The 27,165-nt window shown below is 40.0% G+C and overlaps 2 protein-coding genes across 7 annotated transcripts in view; one reads left to right on the top strand and one right to left on the bottom strand.

The window, feature by feature from the left end:
• Positions 1 to 3,957, bottom strand: part of PEAK1 (pseudopodium enriched atypical kinase 1) — a 120,933-nt gene extending 116,976 nt beyond the window's left edge. For all 4 annotated transcript variants that reach the window (XM_063345427.1, XM_063345424.1, XM_063345430.1 and 1 more), the window contains exon 1: positions 3,770 to 3,957. The gene's annotated coding sequence lies outside the window, so the exon portion shown is untranslated. The remainder of the gene's footprint in view (positions 1 to 3,769) is intronic.
• Positions 3,958 to 4,184: 227 nt separating this feature from the next.
• Positions 4,185 to 27,165, top strand: part of HMG20A (high mobility group 20A) — a 45,562-nt gene continuing 22,581 nt past the window's right edge. Inside the window, exons 1-2 of one of the 3 annotated variants that reach the window (XM_063346534.1) lie at positions 4,339 to 4,521; positions 6,821 to 6,939. The gene's annotated coding sequence lies outside the window, so the exon portion shown is untranslated. The other 2 variants (XM_063346533.1, XM_063346531.1) reach the window with 2 other exon arrangements.

The following is a 27,165-nucleotide window of genomic DNA, read 5'->3' as shown; positions in this document are numbered from 1 at the left end:
AGAGATATGGGAAAAGAAATTGCTTTAGTGGCTCAGTCACTTATCTATCTTCGGAAAAACGAAAACTGAGAATTTCTCACATGGTTGATAATTTCTGCTTATGATTTGGAAAACCCAAAAGGAAACATAAAGACTACAACATTAAGCCACAATTTATTGAAATTGTAGCTCAAATATTGGACAACTAATTAGAATTGTTACCAAGTAAAACCAAGTCATTTATGTCACTAACACTGCAGAAATACTAAAGCTCTCATATTCCTCTCAGTGTATACTGTTTACTTGTTCCACTTCATCCTACTTTAAAATAGTGAAAGTCAACTAGCAAGTCTTATTCCAGTTTGCAGTCTGTATTTTTCCACTGTATGGCAATGGAAATTCTACATTATTCTGCTGATACATATGAAACAAACAAAGTATTTCAGCCTTAGGCCAATGTAAATCCCAGTGCAATACTTAGTCCTTAAACGGTGGTCATGTGTGGGAGCACAGAAGGGTGGGAGAACTGGTAATACCAATAAAAACTCTACAGACAAGGTCTCTGTACCAGCCTATCTCAGGTAATGCAATCACAGAAAGCGGCATCATGCCCCATCAACCCTTTCTGGTATTAGCATGGAGAATCTGAAGCCTCTTTCCCTTGGCTGTGCACTGGGGCCACGCATCTCCTCCTCCAAAATCCATGTTACTTTACATACATATAGAGCGGGTTTTGCCTCACTGGGGATTTTTTTCTGCCACTAACAGCCAGTAAACACTACATATGGCTTGCAAATAACTTGGCATTATTTCTTTGAACTTTGCCTTAACTAATAAACCAAAACACATTTTGAAGATTATGACTTCTGTATTGTAAGCTAAAAACATCTGGAGTTATCACACATTAATAGCAGAAAGATAAGAAAGTTTTATTTTCAGTTTTCCTGCGTCAGGTGTTTTCTTTATGATCTTTTTTCATGTCACATGTACTCCACGATGTTCACAGTGCTTTTCACAAGTGCAACACTATCTCCTCATTATACCCATGTCATTTGCATTTCGATATTCTGCCCATACCCGAATGTCAGCTATGACACACCGACTACACGGGAGGGAGCAGCTCGGCAGGATTCCTCAGGAGCTGCAGCAGCACAGGATGTGGGAATGGGAACAGTGTGGAAGCTGGCAGGAGACAGACCTCATCTCTGATCTGTACCTCGTAATCCCCAGTTTTAGACTTTTTGGGCTCTGTTTACGAGGGGTGGGGAGAAGAGAGTCTAATAGCCATATATACAAAACGAAAAACAAAAAAATGAAAGGCTATTTGAGTTAACACATCCTGAAATCCAATCTCATTAGAAAGCAACTAGAACAAGAAAAGCAGTGACAAGGAGTAAAGCTGCAGATGCCTTCAGAGAAAAGGGGAAACAAAACACAGGCAACTAGCAGGGATGGGAGGGACTAATTCTAAACTGGGATGAGGAGCAGCTCCAGGAAAAAGGGAAACCTAAGAGCAAAGACTAAGCAGGAAAAAGGGAAAGGAAGAAGAGACATAGGAGTGTAAATTCACAAACAAGGTAGAGAAAACATGTTACGACTTGTTAACTTATACCCAGCTTTTCACATACATGTTTTTCCTAGCATGATACAAAAGGTTAACAGCGATTACCAATGTCTGCAACCCTAAACAATCACTTACAATAGTTATCTTAATAATTTACTATCCTGTTTAGGCAAGGAGACACTTAGAATCCATTCAGCCAAATAGCATCCCCTCCTTATTTTTCTTTAAATGACTGATTCCAACTGATTTCTTTATTTGGAAAGTAAATAGAAAAGAATACATGTTTTGGAAAATACACTTGCAAGTAGATTCTCTAAAGAGCTGAAAAGTCAGAAAGACAAATTACCTAAGAAGCTGAAATGGTAGTTTTCCTCTTTGCTTGCTCTTTCACTGAAGCAACTGTAAGACTTAGCGACACATAGGGAAACGCTGCTGTTTCAAAATAACTGTATATTTATTTACAGAAGGAAATGCACACATTGCATCCATGAGTGAAGCTCTCTCTTTTATCAGTTGCTCATTTCCACACGCATGCAGCTGTCAGAAAGGCCAGACAGGAAAGCCTGTTGGCTCCTTGCTCTGCAGCTGGTACCTCCTGCCCAGGCTTGGGAATCCCACCCTACCTGCCACTGGTCTTCAGGTGAGGAAGAAGCATCTCAGCCAAACAGAACAACCCAAGAAAGTCATTTAGGAAGTCTGTGAATTAAGTTATCTATGTGAGATATCCTAACAATAAGGGAAATCCATCATGAAATGAATACATAAGATTAATCATGGAAAGTTACTCATGGAAAAATTGGTAATTCACTTCTCGCATACTTGTACGTATTAGAGAACAAAATGAGGTTTTCCTGAAAACATACTGTAGCAGTAGCTCCGCCAGGAAGATCCTTCATCTGGATAAATCATCTTAGCTACTTTACAGAAAAAACCTTTTAAGCCAGTGTGAAACTAGATTAAGGGCTTTAACTAGTCAAAACGACCAAATAAAATATCCACAAGTATTTCCTGCTCTGCTACCCCACTGGAATCAAACTGTCTAGATGGGGTTGTAAGTCAACCAAAAGTGACATTGAATTAAACACATCTAATTTGTAAGAAAGGTAGTTGTTCAGCTGGCAATTTTATACAAGTTTAAGTAAATTTTCTAACCATAGAACCTAATTATTGAATTCCCTAAAGCCTTGGCTCATAAAACAACTGCGTGTTCTTTCCTTCCTGCCCATATATCTTGTGCATTATTTTTTTCCCTAAATATCCGAGGATAAAGCACTTCAGCAGACATCGGACAGCCTTTGAGCCATGACAAATCAGAGGAAAAACTTTGGAGCCCCTTATGAAGGGATTCAAGAAGCATGAAAGCCAAACTCTACCAAATAAAATGGCAAAGACCTAAAGTAAACAGAAACTATGTTCTCTGAGAAGGGACCCCCATTAAATCCGAGGTCAGAGATCCACCAGGCAATGCTCCTCCTCCCTGTGCTCACCTAAGAGCAGCCTGGCCATTCTGTGTTAGACACCAGCTGCCTGATAAGTAATTAACCACTGCAACCTATTTACAGGTTACACTTGCTGTCCCAATGCAAATCCCAGCCTTTCCAGTCTGGTCTCAACTTCGCCCGCAATAAAAACGGGCAAAGAGACCGACCCACCGAAAAGTCCAAAATAACCTTCAAGAGAAAAGGAAGCCTGAAAGGAGGATGGAATGCAGATGTATACGTAAAGCGTTTTTTGTCGGGAATACACAGCGATAACAGAGCGAGGACAGAGCCCCGACGAGGACAGCATCCACCTGGTACCTACAAGCGGCTTCACCGCGGTGAAATTCCTCGAAGGTGCCGGCTCCCCAGCGGCGCAGCGCTCCCCGCCCGGCTCGGCCACCGCGCACTTACCACAGGATCACGTCCCACAACTTCCAGCCGAGGCTGGGGGCAGAAGAAACCGCCCTTTGCCGCCGGGCAAGGGGGGTCTGTCGGCGGCGACCCGAGGGCCCAGCCCCGCGGAGGCCCCAGGGGAGGCTGCCGGCGCCGACGGGACACCCTCAGCAGGGGCGGCTGCGCCCGGCCGCTCCCCTCACACCCCACCAAGCCGCGCCGTGGCCCCTTACCGCTCCCCATCGCCTCGCTGAGGTAAAACCCGACGAGGCCGCCGCCCCCCGGCCTCCCCTCACAGCGAGAGGCGCCGTCACCCCCCTCCCGCCACCCGGGCTCCGGACCGGCCCCTCACCTGGCAGGGGCTCCCCGGCCCCGCGGTGCCTCCCGAGGGGCAGGAGGCTGGGTCAGGGCCGGTTCCTGCAGCCCCCGCAGAGGAACCGGCTTGCTGGGACGGTTCGGCTGGGTTCGGGACGGGACAGGGCTGCCACCGCCGCGCCCGCGCGCAACAACCAACTCCGGGCGCCGCCGGCCGCAGCCCGGCCCCGCCCCCCAGCGCGCGCACCGGCGGGGGGGACACCCCCTCCCCCGTTCCGCCCTCCCCCTGGCAAGGCCGCCCATTGGCTACGAGACAGCCAGGGGGCGGGGCGCCGCCAGGCCGGGGGGAGTCGGCGAGAGGCGGGCGGGGCTGGAGCGGGAAAACTACAGCTCCCGGCGTGCCTCGCGCTCAGCCCCCCCCCCCCCTTTAAAATCGCTCTGTGCGTCTGCGCGCGAGGAGAAGTAGTGTGGTTGCGCCTGTGGAGAAGAAAAAAAGTAGTCCCAGCGTGTTGTTTGAATTCCCGCTCCGAGACGGGATGCTGGGCGAGGAGGGGCGCGGAGGGTGCTCCCGACCCGGCTGGGGCCTCGCCTGAGGTGGGGGTACCTCCGACAGGGCCGTGCTGGGGCGGGAGGCGGAGGGATCCGAGAGCTCTGGGGAAGTGGTGAAGCGTGCGCGCGCGGAGAAGGGAGGCGGCGGCAGCAGCAGCAGCGGCGGCGGCTGCGCGGGCTGAGGGGAGCGAGCTCCGGTGGGCGACCCCTCGGCCCGGCGGGAGAGCCGCCCTCCGGCAGGTCAGTAGGGAGGGCCGCGGGCCCTTCTCGTCTCTCCCTCTCCTTGCCCGGGGCGGGGGAAGGGTGCCGGCGGACGGCCCCGCTCCTGCCGCCGTGGGCAGTGGCGAGGTGGGGAGCGGCGCCCCCCTCACGACGCTGCCGGCGGCCCCGGGCCGGCCTTCCCTAGCCGCCGGGCCTGGCGGGCTTCGCCGCCGGCCTCCCGCCTGCCCTGTGTCCCTAGCTCGCCGGAGGGCTGCCTGATTGTTGCGGCCTGCTGGTGAGGGGAGGCTGGGGGAATCGCAGTGGGTGAGGGGGAAGAGCAGGGTGAGGGTCTGGGCACTTGGCTTTCTGTGTTCTTCCTTATAACCCTCGTCTCTTCCCTCGACTCCTGCAAAGTGGTGAGAGAGAATAACACTTGATGGGTCCTTAGTTCTATTTATTTATTGTTTTCGTTATGTCCACTTATTTTTCCCGTGTCAAGCAGGTCATTTATCACAGTGTGGTTTTCTCATGCTTCTTTCCAGTAATAGTCTTTCACGTTCAGTTGCCTGCTCCTGAGGAACTTGTTTCTTATCGCTAAGGTGGCAAAAAAAGCCCTAAGCCTAGAATTGAAAACACTGGAGCCACGTGCCCTGTGAGGCGCCGTTCATTCGAGTCCCCTGAAATACCAACACTAGAGGGAAACTGGCCTGGTCCTGGCTTCCTGGAGCCAAGTGAAACTGCTTAGTGTTGTCACGGTTTTGGACCTCTGAAGAGAGTTTAGGGGTAGATGTGGAGCTGGCTGTTGGAGGTATTCTAAGGATGGAACCCCAAAATCATCTTGTGAGTGAAAAAGATTAGTGTCACTTGATGTTAACTTAGTGGTATCTAGGAAAATGTGGGAAGGTAGGACAAATATAAATCCTCTTTTTTACTTAGTAGAAAAAAGGAAAATCCTCTTCACAGAGAAAGCAAGCTTCTGCTTTCTAGAGAACTGGCCTCCAATTTTTTTTTGGCTGAACTTGCCTATCGGTTAAAAAAACCTTCTTAGTGTGCATCCCCAATATATGTATATTTATTGATTTATCAATTATATACAGGTACTACAGTGCTGATATATACATTATAAAACATACTTAAAAGTTGAGAAAGGATAAGATAAAGATGAAATAAACACTGTTTTAAAATATTGTTTATTAATGTTACAAAAAATGTTTTCTTCCCACGCCTCAGTGGATTGTATCAAATGCTTGGCCCACTTTAGAGACCACTGTTCTCCAGCACTTAGGTTTCAGAACTTAGTTAGGACCACTCTCTTCTAAGCAAATAGAATCTGAGTGTCATGTCAGTGCTAGTGCCACTACGGGGAAAGCTTTCATTCATGTACAGTTAATGCCTTTTTCAGCAAGTAAAGTCATGTTAGATCTTTCAAAACATCATTCTTTTCTGTGGAAAGTTGTGTAGGTGGACTGAGCTTGGCTAAGGCCATGTAGTGACAGAACTGGGCACATGAATTTTGGGGGACTGTGCTCTAGCAAGTTTATATATATTATTCTGAAGTGATGATTCTTAATTTTGTAAGAATATAAACATAAACAGCTGTTGAAAACAAAGAATAACAAAGAATTTATTTTCATTAGTTTTGTGTGGTGTTGAGTTGTTGTTTTTTTTTAAATCCAGGCCATATGCATAGGGACAGAAACTACCTGGTATTTGGAAATGTTAGTGAGATGCCATTTTATCTTCGTTTTCTTGCACGTCTAAGTTATATGCTTGTTAGAAGAGATGAGATTCTCAGCATTTCTGGAACTATACCAGCTGTTGGCAAATACCGTAACTTTATAGTCCAGGAAATTGAAGGAAAGTAATTAAATTTTTTTTCTGTCCTTAAAATCTGGCATGTCTTGAAATAGAAGTGGAGATTACTAGTCTAAGGAGATCTAGGCTTAGAAATCGTGGCTAAAGCAGAGTATTCAGATGAGTCTTAAAATTTCTTAAGTTAACTTTTGTATAGGATACTAGCAGTTTCCAAAATAGAAGAACTGAAGATTGCATACTCTGACCCCACCATCTTGGTTGTAAATTGAATATTTCTTTTCTTTCGGTTGCTCATTGTGTGGCACAATAGAGCGTAACATGACAGGTATGCCTTTTATGGCTGAGAAAGGGGGAAGAGAATCATGTTTCTTACAGGGATGTTTAAGTGCCTGAGAATAAGATTCAGCTCTTGTAGTTAGTGTACCTGACTGTTAGGAGATGACTATAACAAATTCTAGTAATTTGCAATAAAGCAACCAAGAGGAGAGGGATTCTTATTGTCTTCCATCTTCTGTTCTTGCAGGACATCTTTCCTTGATAAGCCCAGGCTTTCTGTGTCTCATGACTAGGGACTGCGCAGAAAACTGAGATGACGCGCTGATTTCCCCAGTGCTCCTAGACTTCTGAATGAAAGCAGTGACTGTGAGCTGTGTTTTTGCGTTGTACCCACATCACGCTTAGTATCAGAGCACAGGAATTGAGAAAATTGTAAACTAATGTGTTCGAGTTTACTTTGTAAGCTTTCTTTGTAAGTGCATCTGTTAACAATGTATTTAAATAAAGGGTCGCTTAGTATCAAGATGTGCCCAATTTTGAAGGTATACTTCCTCACCTGCCAAAGCAGGCTCAGCCTTCCATAGTAAGTGCTTCTCTTTGATTAAATAGGATTTGTTTTAGCGCCAGTTCTTGTATAACATTTTTTTTCAAGCTTACTGCTGACTGGGCCAAAGGTTGCAGGGAAATTTAGAGCATATTTCACTAAAATAAGCTGATGTAGATTTCTGAATTCCTGCTGTACCTCCTGCCCTCCCCAGGTTGTGGTTGAAGAAATTTAAGTACTCCCACTCCCCTTTACTGAAGTGCATACAGAGCTGTGCTGATTTTTTTGAGTATTGTGATGTGTGCTGTGGGGAACTGTTAGATGTTGGAGCACAGGTGAAGAGGCTGCACTTATAATAATGGGGATACTCTTCTGATAATGATCTGTGAGAGAGAAGGGTAACTCAAGGGAACATGCATGTACTATTTTGATGACAGGAGGTGAATGAAGAAAGGTCATCTTTTTCATTTTTGCTAGTTATTCATGTACCCTAATAAAGAGCCCTTTCTGTCTATAACTTGATTAGCTTTGGAGAGCTCCTGAAACTAGGTTGCTTTCTGCATTCCTTTAAGCTTTTTTATTTTTTCACTTCCATGATTTCCCCTAGAAAGAGAGGGGGACTATTTCTTCTGTGCGTGGGTACTGTTGCTCTTCAGTTCTTTTTAAGGACGAGAAGAGTGGTGGATAAAACCACTTTGACACTAAATGTTCACTAGATATGAATTTATTAAGAACAGTTTGTTTTCAGAAACTACTATTATTTTCCCCAGTGGATTTGTTTAGGAAAGTAGCTATGGCTCATTGGTATCTATCTGAAATATACAGTGCAAGTGGTAACTAAAACTTATATTAGTAATGTAGGTCAGCCTCCATTGGCAAGATCTGCAATGTTGGCCACGTTGTGTTATTGTGTGACTACAGAATTGGCTTGTTCCTTTAACAGTGGTGTAGTTGCTCCAGTGGCATCAGTAGCACAGCAGTTAGCTCAGATGGCAACCACTAGTTTTTACTATGTGTAGTCTGATACTGGTCTTTGAGTTTTGAAGGCAAAACAACTGCATCTGAGTTTGTACATGCACCACAAGTGTTACTCCCAGTGGGATAGGTCAGGTGGCAAGCAATTTAGAAGGGACTATCTTTGTAATAATCTCTTCTATATAATGGGATTGTTGGGATGTATCTGTTAAAGCTTTCTGTATGCAAGTTAATCCCACAGTGGGTTAATTCTTATTAAAGGAACAACCTGCAGTGTTCATACCTATCTATTAGGGACAAACCTGAGACTGATGTTCTATTTCTGAAGGGCTACTCAATAACAGTTTGATAAGGACAGCTTTTGATGAACTGCAGCTAGGGCTAGTTTTGAGTGACTGTTTATCTAGGAGAAATCTTCATTTTGTGTTATGGGGGACAAAACTGGTTATGGTGGAATAACTAATTACTTCTAAATTCTAAATTTAGTAGGAAATCTTCCTTGTTCCTTGACTATACTCTCGCAAATGCTGATGCACTTTGAAGAAAACCTGTCTTTCAGAAATTAAGAACATTACTGACTAGATTTTTTTTTTTCTAATAGAAAATGTGTCAAATGGAAGCTTGGCTAAGTTGTCTTCAAAGAGGCTTTTTAATGATTTTGATCCTAGGAACAAATGATCCTGCTGTCCTTTTCAGGAGGCTAGGGCAATGGCTGACTAATTTCAGTCTTTTCCACCATACATCTTACAAGGTATAAGATGAATAAAAAAATAAATCTTATACTTCACTGTTTCTGAAATTCTTATTACTTGGATTGTTCTTACTGTTTCTTCAGGTGAAAGGGAATCTAAGACTTTGGAATGTGTCTTTTGGGCATTATGGCTGGGTTAAATAACAAGGTGAGCAGCTGCCACCCTTAGCTTGTAGTTCAAAAAAATTGCAATAGCATGTATGAAAACAGAAAGAGCTGTTTTAGTCATAAGACTGAGTAGTATAAAGGTTTTTTTTTTATTATGATAAGAATGTGTGAAGTACATAAGTGTGATAGTGAAGGTGTCAGTTATTAATTGAATGGCTTGATGGAATTAATTGAATTGACTGATGGAATTTATTTCTGAATCCTTTTACCATTTTTTTTTCTTCTGCTAACCAGTGCAGAACACGGGATTTTTTGGCAATTTAGTGAATTACCAGGGGAAAGTCTACTTTTATTTTATTGTTTTGTTCAAATATGAAAAAATAAATTCGTAACTTTAATGGTACAGTGGTGTCTGAGGGATTGTTTGCAGCCAAAGGAAACTCTCAACCAAGTGTTCTTAATTGCTCTTCAAAAGGTTTGTCATCTATAGAACTTGCTAGGATTTTAAGTGGTCATGTTTATGATTTGTGCTTTCTGCTTGGGGGTGTCATTCTGAAGGAGCTTGAGCCAGTGAATCCTCACTGCTGTCACCCTCTGATGCTAGCTAGTACTTTTGTGTGTTTTTGGCAGGTTGTTTCAAAGAGATTATGAAATGAAAAATTTTTTATTTAGCTGGTAAATTAGTTCAAGGACTTGGACAAGTTGAAAATCAAACAGCTTGCATGAACACTAGTGTATGCGTGGGGGAGGTGAGTGTGTCTGATTGTGAAGAAGACTGGCAATAATAATAAGGGAAAGTGGTAAGGCCTATGGTTTAACTGTATTATAAAACTGTATGAAGTTTGAAATTGAGTGGGTACTTAACCCTAGCTGCTCTGGATCCATACTGATACAATAAATGGTTGCTGAAAGGCCAGTTCTGTTCCTTTTCTTTATCCTGATGCTTATCTGATTATGCAGCAGTTCAGGGGATGTTACTGTCTGGAGGGGGCATTGCTTTGCTTTCACTTTAGCCCCCTGAACTAGTCTGCTGCGTTTGTGTGCACAGCTTCTGGCTTGAGAGAAACAGACATGTGGTTTGCGGGAGGAATAGGACAATCCCCTTAGGTGCTGCTAGTGGTGATGTGAAGTTAAACTGCACTGGGTAACTAGCTACTCAGGTGGTGTAACTGTTATCTGGTTTGTCCCCTAGATGTGGCAGATATCCCAGCAAGTGCAGGGAATGAGAGAGATCTTGGGATTTTTTTTTTTAATTAAAAAACCAAGCTTAATGGATGACTAAGGAATGTCTTTTATTATTAAGGCGGGACTTAGATATGTACATAAGCCTGCAGTACAGTTACTTGCTTTAGTTGAATGAGTTCTCAGACAGGCTTGACCAATTGGTGGTTAAAGTACGTCTGACTTAGCTGTGTCTGTCAGTAGTTCCTTTTATTTCGGGTAAGCAGTATGACATGATTTAGTGTGGGGTTTTTTGTGAATTTTTGTGTTTGTTACTTAAGAAAGAAACAATTTGTTTCTATTGGAAATTCCATGGCTGCTGTTTCAAAGCCCTGGATGTAATATGGTATGTTGTTTTCTAACTTTGGAGTACCGTTTGCTGAAAACAAGTAACTGACAGAACATCAGTAATGCAGATGAACTTCTTTTTTGAAGAATGGACTGTCTTTATTGTTTGTGTAAGAATAGACTAAGTAATAATCTCAGGTTTATGACTCTGGGGTCATAATTATTTGTCGTTCAAAGGCTGAATTTCTTATTTAATGAAGTTTAGTGTCCCATACTAGTGTTCAAAATATGCTGTGCCTGACAATATGTGGAAAGAGAAAGTGTCAGTCTCCATAGTTGGGAAAGCAGGGGAGAGAGCTGTGGCAAAACAAGTTCTGGTAATAGTATGAGACTACACAAGAGAGAAAACAGATCAACACCAAGCAAAGTACTGAAAACAGTAAACTGTGAATCTTCTTTCACACTTTTAAATCTGGAGTTTGCTAACATCACAGTTCTGCCAAGAAGATGGGGGGTGGGGGGGAATGTTGCCAGTACAGGATAAATGGCATGCAAAGGTAAGAGAAGAAAACTTAGTGTACACTTTAGTTTTAAGGGTTTCTTTTTTACTGGCATTTTCCCTTGGTACAGTGCTCCTCTCATGTCCCACTTCTCCACAGCTTTCTCTTAAGAATAGGCATAGTCATCCTTGTTTGCATTTTCGCTTATCCAGTGCCTTGACAGAAGACAACATCTGATACCTAAAAGATAAAAAAATTAAGGCTTATTGTAGAAAGATTTTCCATTTAAAGCTACCATATCTTCAAATACACATGCATGTTGTTGGAATATCTTATAAATCACAAATTGTATAGGATTTCTAGAGTGGACAAGCAAATCTTCAGAGTCTCCAAAAGTCATGAACTATATAGGCATATTAGAATGCTTTTCTTTGTCCTTCAGGATGTATTTCTTAATGAGCAGGTGTTACATAAATTCTTCCTTCTTGGATCTGAATATTTGTTATTGTCTCAACAAAGGAGGGCTCTAAAACAGGAGCTGAGGGTTTATTATTCAAAATAGAGTACCAAAGCAGTGATAAACTGGGAGAAATTTGGAAAACTCAGTGGAGGAAGTGTAGTGTTAAAAGATACAGTGTGCTCATTGTTTCTGTTGGAGTTTAAACTTTGCCAATGCAAAATCGAATAATTGTCACTGAAATCGGGAATGAACTTCTTAATGCCAATGTAGTCTTAAGAAGCAGGCAATTTTTTATTTGTCGCTGGGGACATGGGGGATCTCTCCACCTAACATGTCTACTGAATGCAAGATTCACAGAGACTTGTATCCATACAGAATATGCATGGTCATTACATTTCCCGGTACTCACTACCATATTCATTACATTTCCCGGTACTCACTGCCATATTCACAACACCTTGGCACATGCGCATTAAGTCTGTTAGGGGCTTCGTGGTAGGTTTTGGATGGTTCCTAGTGGTGTATGGTGGCTGGTTTGAGCTGATAATAGAGGAATCTCTTTGTGTGGATTGGGGAAGATAAATGGAGAAGCTTTTGCAACTCCCTCATTTATTTTGCAAGCTTGTTATCAGTCCCTCCAGTCTCTTTGAGGATGTGGTGTTCTTCACTGTTTTTTCTTCACAAGGAGTTATACTTACCTATTTACCAGACTCTCAAGTTCCTGGTTGTAACATAACCACAGGAAAAAGATGTTCTTCATGTGTGCCTCGTTAGTAGTGTAGTTATGTAAAAAAAAAAAAAAGGCATAGCAGGTTTTTTCAGTCCTGACATCTAGTCAGGTACCATCATAGGTAACCATACTGAAGTCGTCTTTTGGAGCAGATTTCTGGCTCAGGTTGCATTTACTGCAGTATGCTTTAGCTGGTATTGCACATGACTCGTGCTAGTGATGAAATGAAATCAAGATAACCAATATTTGACTAAATCCTCACTGTTTCAATATGTGGGAAGCATGACAGAATAGACTTCAACTACTCTTCTGCTGAGTTTAATTAAGAAAGTATATTTGCTGCAATTCACATACTATATGAAGAGCCAGTGTAATAAGTATCCCTTGTTAGAACAAATGAATCAGAATTTGTGGAATTCTAGTTCTGTTTCCAGACTCATGGGAAAGAATCTCGGCTTTCATCAGAAGAATAAATGTTTAGCTTTAGATTGGAAAGAAAAAAACAGAGAATGTCAAGTCATTTTATGAGATAATCCTAATTTTTTTCTGGTAATCACATTTCCTCCCACTTATGTCTATTTTGGGGCCCTCAGTTACTGGAATAGTTTCAAACATTCTTCATTTCTGACACCACTAGAATTTTAGTGAGAGCTGAATCTCAGGCTATAGGGTTATAGGAATGTAAGTGGCTTACTATTGGCTGTGCTACTTGCATCCCTTTTTCATCTGCCAGCTGCAATGCTTGTTGGATCCTTTGCTGAGCCATTTCACCCCATAATCTGGCATAAACTGATTTGGTAAATGAACTAAAAGTTATTCTGTTTCTTTAGCATGCTGAAACACATGACTTGTCCAGTGAACAGAGGTGCCAGGCTGAAGATGTGATATGAGTAGTTAGTAGTTAAATAGGCTTAGGCTGTCCTAGAGCTATAGCCTTAGGCAGTGGAGATCTATTGTCTGCACCTTCCAGTACTTGGCTTATCTTCATGCAGGCAGATGACCTTTCTGAATGCTTCTCTTCATGTCATGTGAAAACCACAACCCTACTGTCAGATTTGAGTCCAAAAAGTTATCTTGGTGATTGGAGGTGGCTCATGTAGTTTAATATGACCATTTATCATGTGTGGAAGTGGGAATTTCCATACACATTCTTTTTTTAATAAGCTGTGGTATTTAATTGAACCCTCTCTGAGTCCTTCCAACTCTTTATCTGAGCTGGTGGAAGATACCCAGCTTCCCCTCTTGCCTGCCATTCTCCCAGAGGGAAGAGTTAGGGAGTTAGAGCAGCTCTGTGAAAATACAGTAAGCTGTGGAGATCGCCATAACAAGGTGACAAAGGAGAAGGGAGCAAAACCTTCCCCTGTCTGCAGCAGCAACCTACTACTCTGTAACCTATCATTAAGTCTAGGCTGTGTCAAAATATGCAAAGCTTAAGAGGGGTGAAAATTGTGTTCATCTAATGCTCAAATTACCCCACCAGTATTTTGCCAGTTTTACCATTCTGCTTCATCAGTTGACAGTAGTGCATAAATCATTGTGTGGTGTTATTAGGTTTCTGTAAAATGTTCGCTAACACTAAACACTTAATTGAAACATGGAAGCAGAAGTCATGTTTTTTTTAAGCTCTTGAGTATAGAGGGGAAAAAAAGTGCAGAAAAAAGCTTCTGAATCACAATCGTTTGTGATCCCTGGCTTTTTAAATTTTAGTTTGAAGTCACAAATAAAGCCTGATTCATCCTGCTTTCTGAAATTTGATGTCTTTGAATAAAATGGCATCAATTTAAAACTTCTTTCTTGGAGAGGTAATGAGACAACTACTTTTTTAATAGCTGTGGTTTCCAAACCTGGTTTAGCTTTTTGTTTTTAAAAACTATACTCAAGCAAACTAGACTTTATATTTGGTCATGTTTAAGCTAGTATATCTCAGGACAGGAGTAAGCTGGGAAAGGCCTTCTTGGAAGCAGTGACACAAGAGGTGTTGGAGGTGACTGGATAATCCAGCTGAACATTGGCATTTAGTGAAGCTCTGAGCAACTAAGCTTTAGGTATAAGAACAGATGAGTTTAACAGGCAAGGTAGTAATGCATGTTGTCTTCTGCAGCTGGCACTGCTTGCTACAGTTGCTTTTGGAATTCAGAAAGGGTTGCTAGCACGCTGGAAAAAGGTCAGTCTGAAAATGAGTTAAAGGCATATTTTTCAGTCCTAAAAATGAATGCAGGTGCTACATTTGTTTAACTTCATGAAAGGACACATTTGTCAAATCACAACTTAATCAGAATTTATTGATGTAGGTTCTTAGCTTATAGGGTCTAGGCTGCAAAAGCGTAACAAAATTTAAGTGACTGCTACAATAGAAAGTTGTACAAATTTACTGTGTGCTAACTACCATGTGGGACAGCTGATGCAGTGGTGCTTCTCTTACTGTCAGTCTTTAAAACAAGACTGGGTAGCCATTATGTAGATTTGAATACCTCTTTGTGTTTCTTTTTTTAACAGAAGTTAGGTGGCCAGTGCTAAATGGGTCTGTCTGGGTGATCACAATCATCCCCTCTAGCCTTTTTATGTGGGTACGCTTGCAGCTTGACAGATAGCAAATAAGCTTTTTTAGTTCTAGCCCAGGAAACTTTCTTGAAAGTACAAAAGTCTTGCAAGTATTTGTATTAGACTAACCAAAGTAGTCTTTGTCTTGACATAAGATTTGATTTGATTGTTCATCTGTTTACATTTGGATATAAAAAGCTATAGAATTAATAACTGCATGTTAAATTTAGACTGTGGGACTTTACGTGAATTGCTTTGAGTAGTGATATGAAAATCATCCTAATATCAAAGATATTTTCCTTTCTTGAGAAACCTTTTCTGTTAATGTTGTCTTAACCTTATAAAAACTTAAAATTCATTACAGGTATGAAAAAATGTGAACTCTGGTATACATAGGTTACTTGCATTTTCTCTATAGAAAAATGCTTTAAATGTTTGAGGGTTTCTTTAAGTATGTTACTTGCATAATGTTATTGCCAATTGTAAATATGTACATTCTGTCCCAATGCCATTTCAACAAAGTATTTCTCAAGGGAATTACAGAAAAGGCACTTACCAGAAGAAGGGTTTGCAAAGCATACAGAAAATAACAGATTACAAGAAACTTTCCATCATGCTCCTAAAGTTTATGTTCTTGCGGTGCTGTTGGTGTGGAGAAGTATTGAAGTATTAATGTGCAAATAAGCATGCACAAAGTGTTTACATTTTTATAGTGAGAAAGTGGGAAGACACGGGATTTCAAATGCATAGTGAAGGCTAGAAACTAAAAAAGAATATAAATAAATATCTAACTTCTAAGTGTCTTTGTATTATAGACTTCTAGGAATTATGTTTAGAAAAAAAATGTTATTTCTTTATTGATACACAATTCTTTGTTCTCGAGTCTGAGGTCAGTAATTTTTGTCAGGTAAGGGTGTATAATTGACTTTTTATGGACACATTTAAATAATGCTATAAAAATGTAGGAATTTTCTGGTCTATAGCGCTATTGTATGGTTGGGTGTTTTCCTTCCAGCTTGTGTGAATATGGATCAGTGACTGACCGACAGAAGACTCTGGGCAGTGATGAGGCAGGACTGTGATAATGCAGCCCTGCCGTGATATATTAATTGAAAGTTATCATGAAAAACGTACACTAGTCTGTCATATGCAGACTTAAATGAGTTGTCAGTTTACAGTAGAAAATGTATCTGTCATACCTCCATTTTTGAGACTTCTTAGTGTCTCTGGTTCTGGACTTGCTTGATAGCATCTCACGGCTGTGGATGTATTTGTGTAGCATTGTAACTAAAAATACAGAAATTTGAGCAATTGGAGATTTTTGCAGATCAGAGAAAGAAGTTTCCTGGCATTTGCTGTGACTTTCTACTGCTAAATAACTTAGTGCTTAAAAGATAAATGAAATGCAAAGTAATCACCCCAAAGAAGCTAGACAGTACATCAGCAAAAGCTGACAAGGAATTAGAATGGTAATTGATATTTGAAGGAATAGACAAGAAATGACAAATCAATTGGGTTTTGGATGTTGAACATCCAAAAGGGGTTGCAAGTGTATTGTGTAAAATACTGCAGTGACAAGCCATGATTTGTAACTGCCATTGAGAAATTCAGAGTATGGGAGGCTTGTTGAAACCCATAAGGAGATGGTGCCATGTGGGAAGAAGGTGATGGAGTTAAAAGAAATTGTATTGATGAGAGGATGTAGAGGTTGATAAGATCTAATTTGTAAAGCCACAGTGAGAAATTAAGGCATCAGGTTCGTTGTTCATTGTCAGTTCTTATTGTAAAAATGAATTTATCTCTGTAAGGGATGTTGCCTCTACAATCACAAGCTGAAGCTAACATGCCTCTAGCCTTCATTTTAGAATTAAATGACCTCTTTGAGGTTACGGTATGGTCAAGTAGCTGATTCTTGAAGGAATCAAGAGATCTGAATATTCCCTGGGTTCATTCTTTCAGCTGAGTTCCCTGGCAATTTTTTGACTTGTCTCTGCCTCTGATTTTTGTGACCTTTCTCTCATGCAGATAGATCTACCTTCAAATGTGATAGCTCCCAGCCTCACTCGTGGCAGCAGTCACTCTTAAGTCTGAACCACCACACTTTTAGTAAGGAGGAAATATTTGGTTGTTCAGGTAGGGCTTGCATATCACTGTGAAGGTGGTTGCATGCTACTAGTGGCATGAATGTTAGTTTGTGAACCTTAATCTAGCTTTGGAACAGAATGTCTCTTCAAATTTTGATATAGTGAAGACTTAATTTCTTTTCACATTTAGACCCATATTGTCATGCAAATAATAGTATGTCCTCTGTGAGGCTAGAAATGAGAACTTATCTTTTGCTTAAACACAGTGAAGAGCTTGATGTTACAGTATCTTCTGAGTCCCTCAGTTGTCTGTCCCTATAATCTTGTGAAAGTGTATGCAGTTCATTATGCTCTGTCCTCCATTTGAAGGACAGAATATATTGAACAAGTGGCCTAATCAGTGGAGTGGCAAGCACAGCAGCCCTGAGCTAAGCTTTTCATTTGAAGAAAAGAAAAAAAAAAAAACTACTTAAAACTTCTACTGAATTAAACCTACTTCAAATCACTGAAAATTGGGGTCTGTGTAGTGAGCCTAACATGTAACTCCTCTCTGAAATAACTTGCCATTGTTTTTTGCAGTTTGTTGAAAAGGTTTGAATTCAAGTAAATACTGCTTATGGTACTCAGAGTTGAGAGTAACTCTGAGCTTAATACCAAGGTTGAGGGAGTCTTTGTGTAGGGGCAGTATAATATTGGAAGTCCAGCTCTATCTTCAGTAGTTGGAGAGAAGATCCTGGATCCCTTGCTAAAGTTGCTTTTGATGGATTTTTTTCTTGTTAATAGATAAGTGAAAACTTTCCTTCTCTGGTCTGGTGGTAGAGAGAATTGTCTTTATTCTTCTGTCTCTCAAGCTGGGGAGGTCTGGAGAGGTGTTGTCTGATACTCCTCTATTCTTGGTGGCCATTGTAAGGAATTTTTTGAACTGCTTTGATGGTCCTATCTTCTATTCAACACTTCTCTGTCCTGGCAATAAACAGTGCTTAATTCCTCAGCTGTTGGTAGCCTTTTTAACAAAAAAAAACCCAAAAAGCAGTGAGGGTGTTTGTTAGTTTACTTCTGTGTTGACCAGAAGCTTTGAGCCAGACTGTCTACCATGGTCGTGTCTGCCATAAAGATGACCTTCAGTTTGATTTTTTAGTAGGTGTTGGGACCTCCAGCAGTCCCAACTGTGGGACTGTGAATCATTAATGTGTCTGTGAATCATTAAATGTGAATGATACAAGAGATTTATTTCTTGATTTATGGAAGTAGGATTAATTCAGCATAGCAGAAAATGTGTACTCTTCTCAGGTTGTTTCCTTTTTCTTCCTCCACAACTGAGCAGGAACAGCCAACAAAGAAAACAGTGACTAGACACATGTCTTTCTCATTAATGTTTTGCTGGGTGGATCTTAGTGAAACTAGTTGGAATCTGCAGATTTTTTGTGTGGTTAGAAGATGTTTACATATAAAATGTATGATTATCAGGTGATGTTAGGAAATGTTACTGAGAAGGACATTTTAAATAGGAATACAAACAAGTTCATGGTGATTAAGACATGGATACTTGAGTAGAGGAAAACTTCAGTGTGAAATGGATGAATCTTTCTGCTTCTTGATAATTGAACTGTTAGCTATAAATGAAAGATACTTCAATTGCCCAAAAAATACAATTTTTACAAGCTGAAGTTTCAAGCATTCTTTCCTAATCAGCTTGATTACTTGGTATAGTTTTGAATAATAGGCTTCTCCTTTTATTTGTCTTTTATATGCTAAACTCCAAATACCTAGGGATATTGTGCTGTGGATGGGAGATGCTAAGTAGTGTCTGGTGCAGTAGTCCTCTGTGGTCTCTCAGGAATCTTTATTTAGACATTGCAACCTGCTCTTGGGGGATTACACATGGCTATTACTTATTATCAGGAAACAACAGGAGAGGTGACTAGTCTGTTTTGAGAACTATATACTTGTTGATGAAGAATCAGTATGTGCTACTTATGGTAGCCAGGTAAGGGTTACTTAAAGGTTTACTTATTTAAGAGTTTCTTCTGGAGTGGATATTTTATCATGAAAAACAAAATTCAGTTGAGATGTGAACTGAACCTGATGGATTCTTTTTAGTGAGCTTACCATGGAGTTTTGGAATGCCGTGGGCATATTTTGTCTACAGTTAAACATAGATGACCCTTTCTAGAGGTCAGGAAACAGTTCCAGGGTGGGAATTAGCTGTTTTGGGAGACTGTTAAAGACCAGTAAAGCCGAGCTTCCATTACTGTAATACATGTTTTATCTCAGGAAGTCTGTAAGCTCAAATATGATTGTTAAAGTTTTCATAAAAGCTGAATACTTTCTGCTTTTAAAAATGTAATATTTAAAAAGCAATGTCATGCTTTTGGGGTTTTGTTATGTCAGATGTGGGGAGGAGCAAAATATAGATGAGTGCTTTTTCAGAGCAGCCTTTTTTTAAATGGAAAGGGAGTGCTGGTGACTGAAAAGACAGTTGCCTAACTGAAAAGCCCCTGAGTGAATTTTTAGGATTAAGTGTGGTAATGGATCCTCAGGTAATCCGTGTATTTGCTTCTAACAGGCTGTAAAAGATAACCAAGGAAAGAAGTTTCCTGAATGTGCAGCACTGTGCCTGCACTTCTGTTGTAAAATGTTTGTTTAGGCTCCACAAATCAAAAGACAGAGTAATGCCTAAACTCTTGTTTTCTATCAGTTTGCTTTGTCTGTTTCTGAGGTTATACGGAGATGAAATCTATGTTATAGCCCTTCTGAAAATACAAATATTTTTGTTTTCCCATTATTTAATGCTGTGTAAACCAGAGGGTCACTGACCTTTTGTCAAGGATCATGAAGACTTTAGTTCTTATTTCTCTTTGCAGTATAATGTGTATTCAAGTCGGATTCTCACAACTACTTCTAGATGTCTGAAACCAAGCAATGACTAACAGCTAGGTGAGATGTCCAAAATAAAGGGCTAAGCTTGGTAGCATTTTAAAGACTGTTTCTGAAGTTTAGTTGTATTCTTAGCTCTTAAAGATTTCCTATATGACCTTCCTTAAAACAGCTATGCCTCTTTACCCATATATAGGGGGACTGGGATAATATTTATGCTTTAGCTCAAAGGAACCATGTTTATTTAACAAATATATATAGAAATGAAATCAACCAAAGGAAATGTAAAAGCAGTATAAATCTTTGCTGTTTGCTAAACATGGTAAATACTCAAACCTGAATGCCAAATATCTTTCAGAACGTTTATAACTAAACATGCTTTAGGAATCCTTTCAAATGTAAGTGCTTGAGACAGTGTTACATGCGAGACCTCCATCCTCATATCTTTTCAGTCTTCAGCCTATTTGAAAAGATTTACATTCTCTTTTAGGACTAAATTTATCATGTGCGTAGATAAACGCTATTTTGCAGAGCTTGTGCATGTTTTCCATCTGCAGGTCCTTGTTTCCAGCATCTGAGGAGCAGCTGTGGAAGAGGGAAGTTAGATGAGCAGTTTATTGTAGGTCTTAGCTGCACTTTTCCCAGGTTCTTGTTTGCTGTTTGGCTCTAAGCTCTAGGCCAGGGATGTTCTGCTCTTAGTCACTATTTTCCCTGGCTTCTTTTGACTTCTTGCCTATGATATGACATGATAGACAGAAAGAAGAGATTGCAGCATCAATAAGACAGTAGGAAGAAGTTATCCACTGTCCTCACAGCAGTTTGTTCAGGCTACTGGAAGTGGCTTAGGGATCAGATGAAATATTGCAAATGTTTACCTCTTGTTTTGAGCACTCAGCCTAGGATATTTAGGCATGCTGCTGGCACGGCTTATTTCTTTTCAATCCTACTTCAGCTGTACAATTAAGTATTTTCATTATGTGTACCACAGGTGTTCCAGAAACGTGCAGTCTGCCTCTTCCCATACCTCACACATGTTTCTGGATGTCTGATTCATGGCTTAAAACTGGAGACCATTCAGACTTTTCCAGTAGGCTTGTGCCATTGTGGGATTTTTCCCTTTGTTTTCCATTCATGATGCTAAATAGCATAATTTCCTGTTGCCTTTGGAGGATGAAGATAGGTAAAGGTTTATTCTAACTTGTCCACATTCTGCTGTTGATGTAAGTGAATTCTTTTATGAAACTGTGGAAGTATGTGTGTTCTTGTATGATTTCAAAATTTCTGTGTGCTTTCCCTTTTGGTGGTGAGAGGGAAATCCTGGTATGTACCTAGTTAAGAGCATATAGTTTCAGTCTTTCTTCCATTTCCCTAACTTTTCTTATTCATGTTTTGGATGTAGTCTTTCCCTATAGTGCTTGTCTCTACACATTTCATCTGTGGCCTCAGACAACTTCAAAACCTTGTTAGCACTGGTCAAAGGAGCTATCTGCTTCTCCAGGAGATGGGATGCTTTGGCAGGATCGTGCTGTCATTTCTATTTCTGTTTCATTTCTTTTCATGAATCCAGACAAGGTTTTGTAAGTGGCGTCCACTGGTATCTTGATACTTGCTTGAACCTTGTCTGGCTTTTTGTGCTTGTTTTCCTTATTATTTTTTCCATCCGTCTGTTTCTGAGGTCTATACAGTTTTTATCCTATGATGCCAATGATATGATGTGTGTGAAACAATCCCAAATTAAAGAGTCTTAGAGCCTTGGCTGAAAAGGGATTTTGGTGTGCTTCATGCAATATGCATCCAAACTTTCATTTCTGATACATATTAGTCTATTACCAGAGAGCTTTAAGAAAAGATTAGAAACAAAGTCCAATCCAGATCTTCACTATTCTTGCTATTGGAAACAATTTGCTAGTATCAGTTCTGTTGATCTTTTAAAAGGAAAGAAATAGCAGATCAGAGTGGATGGTTATGTATTTGTTATTTTGCACAACTAGGACTATCTAAAGATTGTGATTTCTTCTAGATGACAGGTTTTGGTTTCCTCAGTGTCATTTGTTTTCTGTTGGAATAACGCAAGGCAACAGCAAGAAAATCAGAGCAAAAATGTATGGAATCTGGCATGTCATGTTTTTTCTGAAGATGTGTCTTTTCTGAAAACAGGCAGGATTAGTTGCCTGTTTTGTGTGAGAATCATTGGTTCTTCCCACACTTCATTTCCTCTAACCTTTGTCCCTGTACTCGTATCAGTGCATTAAAATACCCAATTCCATGCTGTCTTTGTGGCTTTTTAGGTCAGAGTAGATGCTTTTGTCTTGGGTCATGAAGCCTGTGGTGAGTCATTCTTTTTAAGTATATACTCAATCCCTTTTTCAGTACGTTCTCACATCCGAAGTATTCAACCCCATATTCTGTAAAATGGTCAGTAAAGACTTGTTTTGGTGGGTATGTGCATGAGAAATTCCAGTCTGTATTCCGCTGTGGCAGCAGCCAGTGTTTCCTCTCCCAGAATTCAAGCGAGCTGGGAGCATATGCTGTACTTCCCTGACAACGTTTGTGATGAGCAAGGCTTTGAGAGAGAGCAAATGTGCTACAATAGCTTTGAAACAACTTTTTCAATCCCAGCAGGTGTATCCACTCTTCAATTATTTCATTTTCAAATATGTAACTTTTCGTTTCACTGGCCAGTCACAATCAGGATTCTTTGACAATTCAGAGTTATCTCTAGTTCAGAATACTTGTTTGCTATTTTAAATCAAAGTAGTCCTCAAGCATTAATTAATAGTGTTTCTTGTTTCACTTGTGTGATGCTGGTAAATGTTAGAGCTGGGCAAACACCATGAAAAACTTCATGGTGTCTGTTCATTTACATTTTTTAATAAACTGGCACTTCTATGTTTGCATTCCACAAACAGTGAAATAATTGAGTCTTACTGACATAAATGATCAGAGGAACTGAACTTTTGAAGGAAAGTAACTATTTACTTACTGGTGGGGAAACTAGCAGCTGGTAAAGTCTTGGAAGATTTATAATCACTGTGGTTTCAAAGAAGTGTCTGTGCTCAAGGTTTGGTTTGTGTGTCCGTTACATAGTTGGTGGTTGTGGGCTTTTAATGGCTTATCCCTTTTGCCTTGTTAATGTAACAGTAGCTATTGGAAAACTTTGTCCTGTGAAATATGAGGTCCTCAGACCCTAGAAAAATTTTCAAATGACAGAGCAGGTGAAGAGGTACACTAAATTGCCTATAGCAACTGGAAATTGAGAGGAGATTTTTATGGACAAACTACAAAACCAGTGCTGTCCCTGGTGGTCAAATAGTGGATGGATTTAGGTAGAGTGATTAAGTAAATTAAAATTATCAACATGTATTTTGATACTTATTTTTTGTGATATGAATGGTTTGTATTTTCTCTTGTGAGATCTGTAACACGAGGATTAAATGAATTTTGCAGAGCTGTATACGTTAGTGGTATTATTTTAAACAGCAACTGATACTACCATTGAGAAAGTAAATTCAGAATAAAATGAACTATCCTAATCTGTAGATGCTTAATACCTGCGATGAAAGGCTGGATGACAAAGCCTTTCCTCTGGGTACCTGTTCCACAGCTACTGATTTTAGCTGGATAGCACAACTAATTGTACAGTCATTTCACTGTGGGGTTTTGTTTTCCCTGAGTGATCTAAAAAGCTCGTTTATTGCTGATGCAAAATTTCTTTTAAGTATTTGAAGGGAGAGGGGATTCAGTGTTGAGCTATTCTTGCTTTTGTCTGCGGAGTTGAGTACGTACCTTTCCTGTGCAAATAAGGGCTTAAATTCCAGAAAACAGGAGAACGTTATATATATATATGGGATGTCTTGTATATGCCCCATCCAAATGCATTTATATAAAAAAGAGTAGAATATAGAATTCAACACTTGTGTTTGGTTTAAAAAAAAAAAACCACAAAAAAATCCATTTTCACAGATGTTTGGCAGCTGTAACTAAGGTTTGAGTATTAATAGCTTTGTTAGCATTTGCCACAAAGATCCAAATAAACTAAGCGTAAAACTAAGCTTTACATCTTTCTTTCTTTCTTTTTTTTTTTTTTCCTTAAACTGCTTGGAAATGCAGTGGAACTCTGGATTTTTTTCCTGCAAGTCTTTATTTTGGTCTCTGGTGTTTCTTTGTTTTTACTGGCAAGAAGTAAAAATAAAAGCAGTTGGCTGTTCGCTGGTATATATTTTCTGGTCTGACAGAAAAGCCTTCATTCCATTAGGTTTGGCTTGCAGTTTTCCTGAAGTCACAAAGACCTTTGTTGAATGCCTGTAGGGGGAAAAAGTCAAATCTGATTTTTGCAGTCAAGCATGTTGGATAATATGCTTCTGCTCCAGTTTGGTGGAAGAAGATGCTGCTGTCGAGAGAATCTGAACTTCCTCTGACAGCTCCAAAAGCATGTGGTTTTAATTGGAGATGTACTTGCTTTAGTTTTCTTTCTGATATTCTGGCTACATGTGGACAGACGGGAAGTGATGATCCTTCAGGGTTTTCTCTTAATAAATCTGAATTTAAAATATTTACACAATGAAGTGCTTGGGTTCTGGTGCACAGATAAGGAATACGATGATTCTTCTGTGACATAAAGATTTTTTTTTTAATCTGTTATTATCTGAATGGTAAAGGTTTGGAGCTATTTGTTCTGGCAAATGAGAGACTTCAGGAATAGGAAGCATGGGAGAAAAATCCTCCACTCAGCAGTAATGTTTCTAAAACTAGAACAGGCAATGAGGTAATTAGAACTCCTGCAGTGTTTTATAATCAGGCTGCAAATTGGATTTCTGATGCTAACTTCATATTTAAATATGCTTAACTGTAATAAATATGTATTTATAACCTTTTACTTGGATGACTAAATAGTTTAGCAATTCTTGATTTTATTTTTTTAATTTGCTTAAGATCATCTGATGCAATGTAGTCACTGAAAAGGCAACATTGCAAAGGACTCTTTTCACCCTTCTTTTCCAGTCGTCAAGGCCATCTTAAGCCTCCATGCAGCCTTGGGATGAGTAAGAAGTCAGTTTGCATTTGATAGTGACTTACTGTATGACCAGACCTGTGCAGACACTGTAGAGTCCAGCCTCATTTCACATATGTTGTGAATCACTTTACACAAGCAAAGCAAGTTACATTTTGTGGGAGCAATGAACATTTTGCAGAGTGTACAGTAATTGCTTTGCTTCATGTCTGGAAGACACTGTTTCTTCATCCGGCGTGAGCCATGAGAGTGCACAGTGTCAGAGGAGAATGCCTGCTTGTAGCTTGCATTGTTGTAACAGTCTGGCCATGAACATGTTCTATTCTCTCTAGTCTCCCTCTTTGAAAAATAAGAACGCAGATGTGCTACACTGAGGTGGTCTGCTAGATAAATATTGCTTGATTGCACATTTTAAATGGCATCTTTGCTGTTTGAGTAAAATGATCTGATTCTTTGAAGAAAAGGTTGAATCTGACAAATTTTACCCTTATTGCATGCATAAAAGACTCTTACAAAAACTTAATCTTTAGACTACATGTCATCCATGTGTTTAGGTCTGCTGCCCTATAATAGCATCGTTAACAATGCGACCATAGTAATGATGTAATGGAAGTGTCATTCATTCTGCCTAGCCCCTATCATGGATTTGTCCTCACCTGTGATTTTACAACTGCCTTCTTTTAACTTTTCCTGTCTACTGTATAGATGTGACTAGAAATTGGATCGTATGGATCTTTCAGTCTACTCAAAATACAGCTCAGCTACTTCATCTTTCCTGCTAGAATAACATTACAATTATATGGTATAGCCTACAAAAGTTAGTATGAGAAGAAATTAAGAAAAGGTATTCAAACTATACTGGTTTTGAAAGGTATTTGATTACCTACTGTTGATTCTTCCCTGTGTATTGATATATGTAGTAGCACTTAGATCTTTATGCTGTATCAGTGCTTCTTTTATTTCCCAAATAATACTGTCAAAACATGTTGGTACACTGCAGTATTAAGTATGATATCTCACTGCATGCAAGTGAGGTGTCCAGCTAGAAAATTTACACTGAAAGTTACAGAAAACTGTTGTAGATCTTCTGGACCATGAAGCCTTTGTTTCTCCTGAGAGATGAGGGAAGGGAGAGAAAGAAAAAGATAAATTAAGCCAGATTTTTGATGGCTTAGGGTAATGCAGAATCTTCTCTAGGCTCATAAAGAGGCTTAACTAATGTTGGTATAGGTGACTAATGGATCTTTGGAAATGTTATCAATGTTTAAACATTGAGAGCATGAAATGCTAGGAAGCTTGTTCTTCACTGATATTTTTTGTGGTCTTATCTTGGATTTTTGCACACACAATGCTGTTTTGTTCTCTGGAGCTCAATTTTGCACTCTTCCTCCTTGATTCTTCTACTTGTGTTTTTGCATTTGTTTTTTGTAATCCTTTTTAAATATTGGTTGGTGGTGCACGCCAAACCAGACACCCAAAAACTTTTCCAGCCTCTGTAGATCAGGCTGTTGCTGCTGTTCCACAACTGACCACTGTTACGCTGGATGTAGAAAATACAAGGGAAAAAAACCCCTAAATCTCAAGTTCCTGTGTAGTTTGCACTTGGAAGTAAAATCAGTGCACAGGAGAGCCTGGGGTGTTTGGAACTAAGCCAAAGTCAGAAAAATGTATTGCTATCTGTATCAGTTTATCCATAGTAGACTGGGAGGTGTATGCCTGCTGCTGGCACTGTGAGAACAAAGTTTCTTGTTGAGCAGTGTTGTGCTTAAAATGGAAGCAGAATCTCTATGGAAACTCAAAGTAGTGGTCAGATTGAGCATTACAGTTTTGGTTTGGCTGTAGTGTTTGCTAATTGCTGGATCTTCCAGAACTGACCTATCCCAAAATACATCACGGTTCTTCAAGCATTTTATTAAATGCTGTTGTTAATAAATAAATCAGTCTTTCTGTATTCCTGCTTAGCTGATTACTTCCTTGAGTCAGTACAGCTAGCGGTGTAGCATACAGTGAACTCAGAGCTGCTCTAGTTTGAATTGGTTTTATTTGGAGGTGGTGCTTACTTGCATTGAATTGTAGTGCTTGTAAAGGTTTGGAGTTTAACGTCCGTTTCAGTTTTATTTTTGCATTGGGTATAGATGGGTAAAAAGTGAAAAGGGAATACATGTGTTAACCATTAAAAAAGTGTAAAAAAATTGTTTCTTGTGCCTTGAATTGGGTCAAATTTTTCTTATTAGGTGCTTTAGCCCGAGTTAAAGTTGACAAAGCTGCACAAATATTCAGAATGAATCTAGATGGGACTTACAAAACATCCTTTTCGAGTCCTGTGAATTCTGTAAAGGCTTGAGAGCAGCAATTCTCTTCCTTCCCCATTACTGTTTTTTCGTCAGGTTTTTGTTTTGCCTGTTTTGTTACATCTCTGAAATGAATGTGTAGCTCTGCAGTGGGGTTGAAACTAATAGATAGTAGCTTTGGAGCAAAGGCATGGGACAGTTACCCATGAGA

Source organism: Chroicocephalus ridibundus, chromosome 9 (assembly GCF_963924245.1).
Source record: "Chroicocephalus ridibundus chromosome 9, bChrRid1.1, whole genome shotgun sequence".
Classification (NCBI taxonomy): domain Eukaryota; kingdom Metazoa; phylum Chordata; class Aves; order Charadriiformes; family Laridae; genus Chroicocephalus; species Chroicocephalus ridibundus.
This window is presented reverse-complemented; position numbering and strand designations above follow the sequence as displayed.